The following is an 11,495-nucleotide window of genomic DNA, read 5'->3' on the forward strand; positions in this document are numbered from 1 at the left end:
ATCCCCATGGGACTCCTACACCCAGTGCTCAGGAAACATCGCCTAAGAGGGAGCAGGAAATAAAAAAGTAAGAGCCAGAGGTTGAGAAAGTGTTGTGAGATCCTGCCTTCTAGCTATGATAGGGAAGCTATCATCATGAAATTTCAACAATATGGCTGCCTAAGCAAGACCTGAGCAACTGCAACAACAGTTGACACTCCAACACAGAAGGAAGACATCCCATGAAGCCCCACCCCTAGATGAAGAGCTATAGGCAATTACCAATACTGAGAAAAGAAGAATTAGTCTTCCCCAGAAATGAGTCCTCTCATTGGTTATCCAATACCAGGTGATGGATCCTAGAAACATATAAATGCAGGCAACACAGAAAGGAGGAAGTAGGTTATAGTTACATGTTGATTCATTCATATGCATATGTAACAATGGCTAAAAAAGAGGAAGCTGTGAATTTGGGAGGAGGCAGACATGAGACGGGGAGGAGGGATGGAACTGCATAATTACATTATATTTAAATAAAAGTAAAAAGAATAAAATAACCCTGTGGACAGGTTTTTGCCATTGGCTAAGAGAAATATTAGATACCCCACTGGTCAGCCATTTGACAAGAACTATTCTGAGACATATTTTTAAACAGGCTGAGTTTCAGGTGACTCCTGTGACGGACGGCTCAAGAACATATCCTTCATCAGCTGTCTTCCCTTTGCAGTGTCACCTCCACACTCCTGGGTGGTCTCCTCACACCTTCTGAGAGAACTGCATATGCTCAGTCTTGCTCCAGTTCTGGTGTTGTACAGAAAACAAGAAGTGTCATCAACTCCCTCTCTGGGCATTTCTGCTATGCCCCAGTGGCGATTTCTCTACTTTGCAGCCCTTCTTCACTAGGCAACCCTACCTTTTACAGATGTCCCTTCATGATCCTTAGAAAGTCATCCCCCTCTCTGCCTGCATATCCCAAGAAGAGAAACAAAATTCTAGAAACTCTCACAAACCTTCCACCCACCCCAAAATCTTATCACTGTAGTCAGGCAGCAAAAATAGATTTTCCCCAGAAGGGGATGGCATTACCACCCAAATATGATTTACCTATAAATAGCAAAGCCGAGCATGGGCATGCACAGGCTCCCACCTACTTCCTCTCTCACCTCTTGTCTCACCCTCTCTGCCTGCCTTATGGCATTTGATGCAAAGCTAGCCTTCCTGAATGAACCACTTGGAGTCTCCTAAAATATGCTGCACTACCTTCCTCCTTCTGCCTTTTTAGATGCTGTTTCCATCTGCCTGAAATGTCTGGTCTACTCAGAGGTTCTTAAAACAAGTTTCCTTCTCACTCCACCCAGATTCTTGTGTTCCAGAACTTTCTCATGAGAGGGGAGGAAGGGAGGGAGGGAAGGAGGGAGGGAGAGAGAGAGAGAGAGAAAGAGAGAGGGGGGGAGAACTTGAGGGGGATCAGTTCAGAAGATGGAGTCTCTTCTCAAACAGATAATCAAGCCAGCCTTGGGGATAACCTGCCAGCTGTTACAGACAGAGTTGCAAGAGTGGGTAATGGCATCGTTCCCAAGGGTCAGGGAAAAGACCCTTCAAGTGCTTTGCAAGGTGACTTTAGAGGTTCAGGAGCCCAGGAAAGAAAAAGGTGGGGAAGGCACTCCTGGCCAATGTCTTCCTTACATTTTTGTTAATGGCCTGCATGGTGGATGAGAGGAGGGAAAGGGATGACTGGAGGGAAGGAGAGGGGAGGGGAAGAGAGAAGGGGGGAAGAAGAAAGGAAAGGAAGGGAGGCAGGTGGGCTAAGGGAGCCCAACTGAGAGGAGAAAGGAAGTCTAGGGAGTGGGAGGGGGATTAAAAAAGTGGAGTGGAGGTGAACGTGATCATAGCACATTATAAACAAGTTTGATACTGTCAGTCAATTTTTATTATAAATAAATGAGAAAGTAACATTTCTGCTACCCCTCTCTCTTGCTCAAAATTTGTGTATTTCTCATGTTAAAGGAGAGCAAACCTGTGAATAACATTTTTTTTTGCTTCTTGCATTAACTTAAAAAAAATCCCCTTTCTATTTACAGACAATTTTTTACATAAGCACAAGAGTCAAAAGTATCAATAAATATTTAAACAGATCCACATATATGTGTGTAAATGAGACAGTGCATACATAGATTACATAACCTAAGCACTGATAGTGCTTGGAAATTACAAAAACTGTGAATGTTACACAGCTAAAATTTGTGTTGGAGACCCAGAACAACAGGCCAGAGTAACTAACCCTGCTTATGCAAAAAGTCTCCAGGAGGCATATCACTATATACAACAAACATATGCCAACTTCACAAACAAAAACATCAAACAAAGAGAAACAATATTTTAGGGGCAGGGGTGGGGTGGGGGTGAGTCCTCCCTCTCTTGCTAGCCCATGGGCATCTGAAATGTCAGTGCAGTAGGCAGCAAGGGAGGCAGTCCTCAAGGCCCCCATGTCCCCTGCCTTGAAGAGGACAACATTCCAGCTTCCCTGGGACAGCAGAAACCAAAGAACATCTGAGCTTTCCTTTCTGTTCCTTCCTCTGGGCTTGTCTAAGCTGGAGATCCACATTCCTGCATAATGGCAGAGCTGAAAACCCATCCTTTTAGCTGCACTTAGCTCTTCTGAAGTACAAGGTGGAGGAAGTCCTGGGAAACCTGAGCTGTGATGTGGGACAAAGGCTGTTCTGTCTTTGATAAACAAATGAAGCTCCACATTAAAGGTGCTTTCTGATCCTCATTTAAGGAAGCAGGCCCCAAGGAAATGAGCCCAGCCTCCCCGAGCAGCTTTCCACATCAAGGTTGGAAAGCACTGAGGTTAAGCATGCCATATCTGTCCTGACATGTGCTTAGAGATAGGCAAGACAGGCGCTTGGCCTCTGACCTTTCTGAAGGTGCCTGCTTGTGAATCCAAAATCATTCAAATATATTTAAGGGACCCCCGGGAGCTGTTCCAACCACTACGGAACAAGCAAGAGACCAGAGCCTGTAAATGATACGACCTCAAATCCAATGGCTTTAATGATTCTAGGAATGGAAATATATAAAGATGTGAATAAATGAAAAGATAACTTCAGAAGAAGTTTAGAAGAAAAATAAGATTTACCAAAATTTATCTGTGGGATAACACATTTGGTATTAGCTAAGGCAGTCAGTGATGGCCCCAAAAGATTTTGGTCTGAGACACAGCTAATGAAAGGAGCAGCCTTTTAAGATGTGACTAGGATTCCTGGTCAAGGGAACAGTACTTGTGACAGCCATGGACTTCAGTTTCTCCACAGTGTGTTTACCTTCCACAGATGTCTTTTCCACACACCCTACCTACCCTTTTTACTGTGGCTGAAGGATGTGGCTTGGAACAGAGTCTAATTTCTAGTCTCAACACAATAGAAAGTAACTAATCTGATTTAGTCTCAGTATTTCTATCTGTAAAATGGTAACAAGAGCAATGCATGTCTCTTTCATAGGGTTGCTGGGAAAATAAAGACAGCGAATATTGAAAATGCTCAGTTTCTTTCTAAGGAAACACAGAGCAACAGTTACTAGACTGTTACTGATTTTCTCTTTGGACAAATTCTGTAAGAAACATTCATATGAGCTAAAACCCACCTAATCCCTAGCCCTTGTCAGAAACAAAAATGAGAATTCTGAGTCAGGTCTTACTGGAGCAAGTCTGGTATTGATTATTGTGAAACAGAGGCAGGTTTGGTTCCAGGCGTTTCCTATCACCCACTCAATACCTTGAGTATTCTATATCTATGGTCCTCAGTGTGGTTTAGGGCCGCTTCTTCTCTTCTTTTTTCCAATAGAGATCCAAAGAGAAAAAGAGTCAGGAGTTGGCCTTTGAGGTTCAAAACAGGGCTTTGATACCCAACAGAAGAACTTTAAACTTGAGCAAAAAGGCGTTTTGAGTTATGAGAGATAGTATCTTTTGAGTTTCAAAAGAACAAAATTCTGAGCTAAATAATAGGCATAGAAGAATATGCTCACTGATCTGCAAAAATAAGAAGAAAAAAAAAACCCTCCAGGTCAGGAAGAAGAGGCAGAGAAATGTGACACTTGGACCCTGTCAGGTTCTCTGGCAAGGCCAAGTTCAGTATACTGTAAGAGTTAAGATTCAAACAGATATAAAGGTATAGAGAACCTCTTCTGACCCTTCAAGTGGGGACCAAGAAAGTGAACAAAATCTATGAGCTCATTATATACTTACTGTTCAAGAAGATTTATTTTCAAGATAAACCTCTATCACCAAAGTAATGGACCAGGGAAAATGCAGTTCAAAACTGACTGACATGAAAACAATATGGCCCCCATGTTCTCCATACTCTAACTCACCCTGTCTCTTAGATCAGAAATGAAATCTGACCATATACAGTAGTGTGGTGCCAGACCAATGGCACTGAGCTTTGAGACCCCCAAGCTTATGCTGTCTATTTTCTGGATACCATAATGTTGAACCTTTCACAGGAATAGCGAAGTGTAGCCTTGACAAGGAAGGCATGGAGGTGGCCTCTAAAGATGGACATAGTTCAGTTCATTTTTTTGAATGCACTCTGAGCTCTCTAGAAGACAGAAACCATGCCATGCAGTGTTAGCTTTCCTGAGTTTATAATGACTCTATTCACATTTGGATCAATAGACATGAACTATGATGGTCTGAATCTGTGATGTCCCCATAGGCTCATGATTGGAACACCTGTTCCCCAGCTGGGGTGCTATGGAAGACTGCGGGAACCTCTAGAAGGCAGGATCCAGCTGATGGAAGTAGGCCTCTGAGGATGCAGCTTGCAAGGTCATATCCATAGTAGGTTCTAGCTGGCTGCTCTACTTCCTCATGCTCCTTCCCCATGAACTCCACATAACTTCCCCACCATGATCACCAAACCCTCTGAAGCCAAGAGCCAAATAAACCTTTCCTCCATTACCTTTCTCCTATCAGGCCATTTGGTCCCAGAGACATGAAAGTAACTAATACAATGTGTAACATCCTCCATTTCCCCAGTGGAAACACTGGTCTTCAGCATGTGAAGACCTCAAGAGCAAAGCTATAAGAAGCAGAAACTGCCTCTGGGAAGAAAGCTTTCCATTAAGACTCTCCATTAAAAGCAAATCTTAGAACCCAGATGATGAAAACAAGGGCTTTCTTTAATAAAATAAGGTGTGTGCATAGTAAGGCTTATTCTCAACATCAGCAACCTCTGTGGGTCATTTCATCTCTGATTCCTGGCCTGCTCACTCTGCACAGTTCAACATCAACCAAGAAGACCATCTTCCTCCAGCCTGTTAACAAACACAACAACTTTCTCTGATAGGAGCCAGATGCCAACTCATGTATTTCTTTCCCACCACACCAGCCACTGCTCTGACTTTTCAACTTGCTTCCACATGGCTGCTGAAAGAGCATTCACTGTTGCTCAAGGAAATAGCTGTTCTTATCATTCTCCTCTCTGCATAAGACTCATCTCCTTCATCTCACAGGGTTTTAGGCACAACTAGGGGAGACCACCCATCAAAAACAGCCACCACATCCTCCCACAAAACCATTAGATGATTCCCAAGTCTATAAAACCCCATTACTTCAATCCCAACATCAGCCATCCTCTGTGTATAAAGTTACAGACATAGGAGAACCTTCTGTGTGGGGATGTCTTTATTCAGTCCACATGCCTGTTTCTATTTTCACTCTATTATTTCATTTCCTAATTTAGCAACCCCAGCACTCAGTGAGTTATTTAGCAATTACCAGGGACACACAGGTCTAACACATGGCAGTGAGGAGAGAGGTTGACAAATGCCCATTAGCACCAGGCCCAGTAATGGCCCCATAATGTTACCATCCACTTAGCCAGATGAAGGTGGCTGTATATTCTAGTGAATTTTAAAAGGTGTCACAACCCAAATTAATTCTCAGCACATTGGGAAGAAAGTATTTACTCTCACTTGGGATTCTGAGGACAACTGCAGAGAGATAGTTGCATGTCAAAATAAAAATACCCTAAGTCAAATTCACCTGACGTGTTATGGACCTGGTTGGAAGCACATTTGCATTTGACACTCTTAGTTCATTCAACAAATATTTACTGAGCATTAATCACATCCCAGGCACAGTGTTGGGCTCTGAGAAAAGCAAGCATGATGCACCACAGTTCCCAGCCCAGAGTTTCAGGAATGAAGTAACCATAGATCAAACATAATTCATGAAATCATTAACCAGACAAAACTGCTTACAAGTATGCATGAATGTTGTTTGTTACTGAAAGAGGAGAGCCTGGGATCATTCTGAACCTCAAGCAAGATAGCCCAGGGTTTGAGTACACATAATTTACCACTATCTGTTCTTAGATACCTTCCAGAGCTTCAGAGTCTTCTACTACATACCCTCCCAACAAAATTCTGTGAAAGTGCTAGGGACACACACAGCTCAGTGGTGGGCACTTTCTAAAGACTTGAATGTGATTCCCAGAACACACAAAAAAGCCAGATGGGGTGGCATGCCTCTGTAATCCCAGAACTTTTCCAGCAATATGGGAGGGGGAAGCAGGAAAATTGGCCAGAAGATGGTAGGCCAACTAGCCTGGGTCATGCTACACAGCAACAGTAACAAGAGAGCCCCTGCCTCAAAACAAGGTGGAAGATGAGAACCGGCCCCCTAAAGTTGTCCTCTGACCTCCATACACATGCCAGGACATACTCACACCACACACATGTGCACACAAAAACAAATGTTTAATAGTTCTGTGAAAGGACTAAGACAATGTACATATACATCAAACCAGAGTGAGATCTTAACAAAATTAAGTGTAACAGTCACATCATTCTCCTGAGCACTAAATTGTGAGTTCACTCTTACCCAAAGAAGTGTCAGCTAAGCCTAAAAGAAGAAATTTTCAAGATTAAATGGGCCACAAAAGGTCAGCAAAGTGAACCTTTACCAAGAGTTACCCCTGGGGAATTTAGCTGAAGGCCCCGGATCAGTGATACTCTTGTTTCTTCCCGATCTCCAAGGGTTTCCTAAAAATACCAGCTGGAACACAGAGCTGCAGACGTTTCATTCTTGCCTTTCCTGAAACAAGTAGGTGATATGGCTTTCTCTTCAGGGCTGCCATGAGAAGCCTTAAGGCACTGTCCATTAGCAAGGAGTCAGGGCAGTCTCAGCCCTTGACCTGATACTCAGAATTCTCGTCAAGGGCTTGAATAAAGGCTAACAAAAATCTCTGTGCTGTAGAAATCTCAGCCTTTACCTTGTAGCCAACATGCCATGTAATAGCAACCAGGATCCCAGAAGAATTCCACCAGCTGGTGAGGAAGGCTGAATTACACAACATGAAATTTAACAGAGATGAACACAAGGTCCTGCCCTTTGGGGCCCAACAGCCATCTGGACAAGTCCTTTATGGGGAATCAGGTGTGAACGTGTGTAACTCGATTGCGTTGCCTGCAAGCTCAGTAGTAGTCAGGCAGATCATTTCCGTTGCGTTATTTGAAACAAAGCTCTAGAGCAAAGGAAGTAACCTATCTGTGTTCCTTTATCCTTTATTCATTCCTTTCCTCTTTCCTTCACTCCCTCCCCCTTTCTCCTTTTATAGTTGCAATTTTTTGAAATCTCACTATAGATCACAGGTAGCTGACTCCAAATTCACAAACCTCTTGCCTCAACCTCCCAGGTGCTGGGGTTATAGGTGTGTACCTCCATGCCTTCCTGAGAGGTGACATTTCTGTCCTTTGTTTTTTTGTTACAGGCTTGGGTGCAGTTCAGATAGATACACAGACAGACAGACAGACAGATACATGATGCATAGACGGATACAAAGATAAATAGGTAGGTAGGTAGGTGGGTAGATAAGATAAGATAAGATAAGATAAGATAAGATAAGATAAGATAAGATAAGGTAAGGTAAGGTAAGGTAAGGTAAGGTAAGGTAAGGTAAGATATTGGCATTCTTGTATAAAGTCAACTGGAGAAGTGATTAGGATTTAAAATCATACCTTTGGTGGTTGAAGAAATTAAGAATAATTAACACAGAAGAAGATTTGTGGGGGTCAGGGGTCAGCACAATAAGTGCTCTTTCCAAAGAGAGAGCATGCATGTGTGCATGTGTGTGTGTGTGTGTGTGTGTGTGTGTGTTGTGTGTGTGAGTTAATTTAATTCCCAAATCCAACCTTAAATTCTAATTTAAATTCCATTTCCTCATAAGATACATCTATACATGCTAATTACATTAGCCTACAAAACCTGACATAATTTTCCAGTGCAAATTTTTAATAAACTATAAAATCATAGCTTATTTGGACCAGAGAATGAGCTAAACACTTAGCATACATGGACTCACTCAGTCCTCACTCCAGGCCCATTGTTGTTTCTACTTAAAGATGAAGAAATTGAAATTGACATAGATTGAAAGATGGTATTTCAGAGAGAGATAGCTGATAAGTGGTTGGTCTGGGATATGTATGTAGAGGTGTCTTGATGCCACATTTAACACTCTGACCACAACTTACATGTAGGAGGGAAGGCAGACTCATGTCATGGGCCACACTTTAGATTAAAGCAATTTGACAGAATGTCTGCTTGCCTTGCATGCTTTCTTCCAGATCAGAGGGTCTTGGGGGACATGGACACTGTCCCATTCATCACCATATATCTGGTGCCTGGTGCATGGGAACACCTATTAGACTCCGGTGAGGGACTGAACGAGCAAGGCCAGCTGCTGCAGAGCACAGCAACTATACAGTAGGGCTCATCGCTGTTTTGGCTGCCTGACTTCCTACAGAAAGTGCCATAGGCAGGATAGTTTGTTTCCTTTAGAGCAGACTCTTCCCTTGCCTTTTCTAGCTGTGAGCAGTTGTTGGCATGCTTGGTTTATAGCCATACACATTCAGTTTCAGCCTTCACTGGTACATGGCCTCCCTACATGTGACTAGCGTCTTGTCTCAAAACCTCTCTTCTCCCAAACACACCATTAGAGTCACTGGATTTAAGAGTCATCCTTACTCATGACTACCTCATCTTAACTTGATTATTACTGCAGAGATCCTGTTTCCAAATAAGTTCACATTCACGAGTCCTAGGCAGAATGAATTCAAAGAAGGAAACTCACTAGTCTAGGGCAATTAGTTTAGAATATGAGCCAATATTAGTAGGACGGCACAGTTTACCAGAGAGTATTTGGGGAAAGGGGCAAAAATTCAATGGTAAGACATTAATTCAATGGCAATAAAACTAAATAAAGGTCTTTTGTTCAATCAATACTAATGCTAACTGAATACACAGAACAAGCAATCAACTTGGGATTTCCCAGCATGAGCAAGGTTGTTCCTAACATGAGCAAGGTAGAGCTGTTACAAGGAGAGTCTCTGAGCTGAGCTGGAGGAACAAAACTGCAAAGAAACAAGGAAATACAACAGAATAAAGTTGACTCTGATGAACTACAGAGGCCCACAATCTAAATGAATTAGCTCCCTATACTCAAGAGAGAGAATGGCTGTCAGTGATGAACCAAGTTCTCCAGATGAAAACCTGGTGTCCCCAGCTCAGAGTCCAGCCCTCCTCCACTACTGGCACTGTTGACTGGAGTGACTTCACCCATACCACCGTTGAGCTCAGGACATCCCTTGGCAAGGATTCTAGCCAATGAGAAACTAGGGCCAGTTGTTGAGGCTGCCAGTAAAGAAGTACAGATTCAACTGTGCTGAGTGTTGTAAATGTGTGAGGCTGCACAACTGCTAAAACCATCTTGAAACCATAAGTGGGGAGCCATGAAGCTGCCAAGAGAAACAGTAGATCCCAGGAATGAAGCCATTCATACGAAGTGTAGCAATGGCTACATCCCATGACATGATACATGTCCTGAACAAGCCCCGCCTGGAGCCATGCCACACATAGCCTGTCATTAAGTGAGTTAATAATTAAATTTTATTTTGTGTTTTATTTTTAAGCCAGTATGGATTGGATTTCCTAGAAACTATAGCCATATGACACTTAATAGAAACAGCAGTCACGCTGCACAAATGGCATGTCAGAGGTCAAAGAGCCCAAGATCAGAGTGCCTTCTGGAAATGACGGAGGGTGCTGTATGGGCTGGTGAAAGAAGGATAAATGCAGAGGCTGGTGAAGAGCTCACTGGAAGGGACTTAGGTCAAATTAAATTGGAGCTTCGTGGTGAGGATAATATCCTGCCCAATTCTGCAATTCCTTGGTTTTCTTAATCTGTGTCCAGAAATCTTCACAAGATAGTGAACATTAGCCCAAGAGCGGCAGCCCTGCCTGAGTTACGGCCTCTGATCGTAATGGGCCTGCTGTTGGATACTTTATCCGGATCCATCAATCTTCTGGGCAGGAGTAAGAATTATCACCCTAGGCTTTGGAAGCCATGATCCTTGGTCATACTGATCACATGCCTGGCAATAACCTCTATATCACATGACCTATGGCCAAGTCTCTCCATCACCGAGTACTTGACATTTAGGCATGGAAAAGGATGCCAGAAAACTCCACTTCTGGGCCCCAGATAATTCATAAGAATAGAAAACATAACTGCAGCCTGAAGTCACAGTTGAATGTACATGTGGTCATCAAGCCTCACATTGAGCTTAGCTACTGTCATATAGACAAGAAAGCTTGTCCTCGGACTGCCAGAAATTCATTCCGCCCATTCTACACCAGCACTGAGATGCATCTGTCTACTCTGGTCTGCAGACTGGACTAGGCAACTAGGCCCAAACAACTAGCATTCTCATCTCTGCCACATAAAAAAGGCAGTGTCTTTTTTTTAAAAAAAAAAAAAAAAACAGGACCAAGCAGAAGAAAACAAGTCTGTACAAATGGGCTCACAGCTACATATCCAAGTAGCAGAGACAAGAGAACAATTTCAGATAAAGCCAGAGCTCTAGAAAAGTTTGAGGATCTTGGTCATCTGTTTGTCTGACTATTAATTATCTGCCTAGTCCTCTAAATTATAGACCCAATGAGAGCAGTAACCTTGTCACTTTGAATCAGTGCTATATCCCTTTTATTTAATGATAATATGTCAAAAGCACTACAATATGGCTATAGGTCATACAATATTAATCCTTTCTCTCTTTCTCTCTGCCACCCTCCCTTTTTCTCTCTCTTTCTGTGTGTGTGTGTGTGTGTGTGTGTGTGTGTGTGTGTGTGTGTGTATGTGACCCTTTCTACAATCTCCTGTCACTAAGCTGAGGTGCAGGCTAAATAACTTATACACGTCCACATAAACAATGTCTGTAGTGAGGACTGGAACCCAACACTAGTGGTTCCATAGTTCATGCCCTCACTATCACTGTATATATGTGACCTTCCAACTATCTACAGTATTTATTTGACAATAATTTATGGAGTATCTACTACACGGCAGCCCTGTTTCCTGGTTCTGGTGATTCATCTGTTAGTAACAGAAATAAAAAGTACATCAAAAATCTGAGAGGATGAATGCATGTATAGATGGAGATGTATAGGTAAGTGGATG

This window comes from Peromyscus eremicus, chromosome 1, assembly GCF_949786415.1.
Source record: "Peromyscus eremicus chromosome 1, PerEre_H2_v1, whole genome shotgun sequence".
In the NCBI taxonomy this organism is placed as follows: domain Eukaryota; kingdom Metazoa; phylum Chordata; class Mammalia; order Rodentia; family Cricetidae; genus Peromyscus; species Peromyscus eremicus.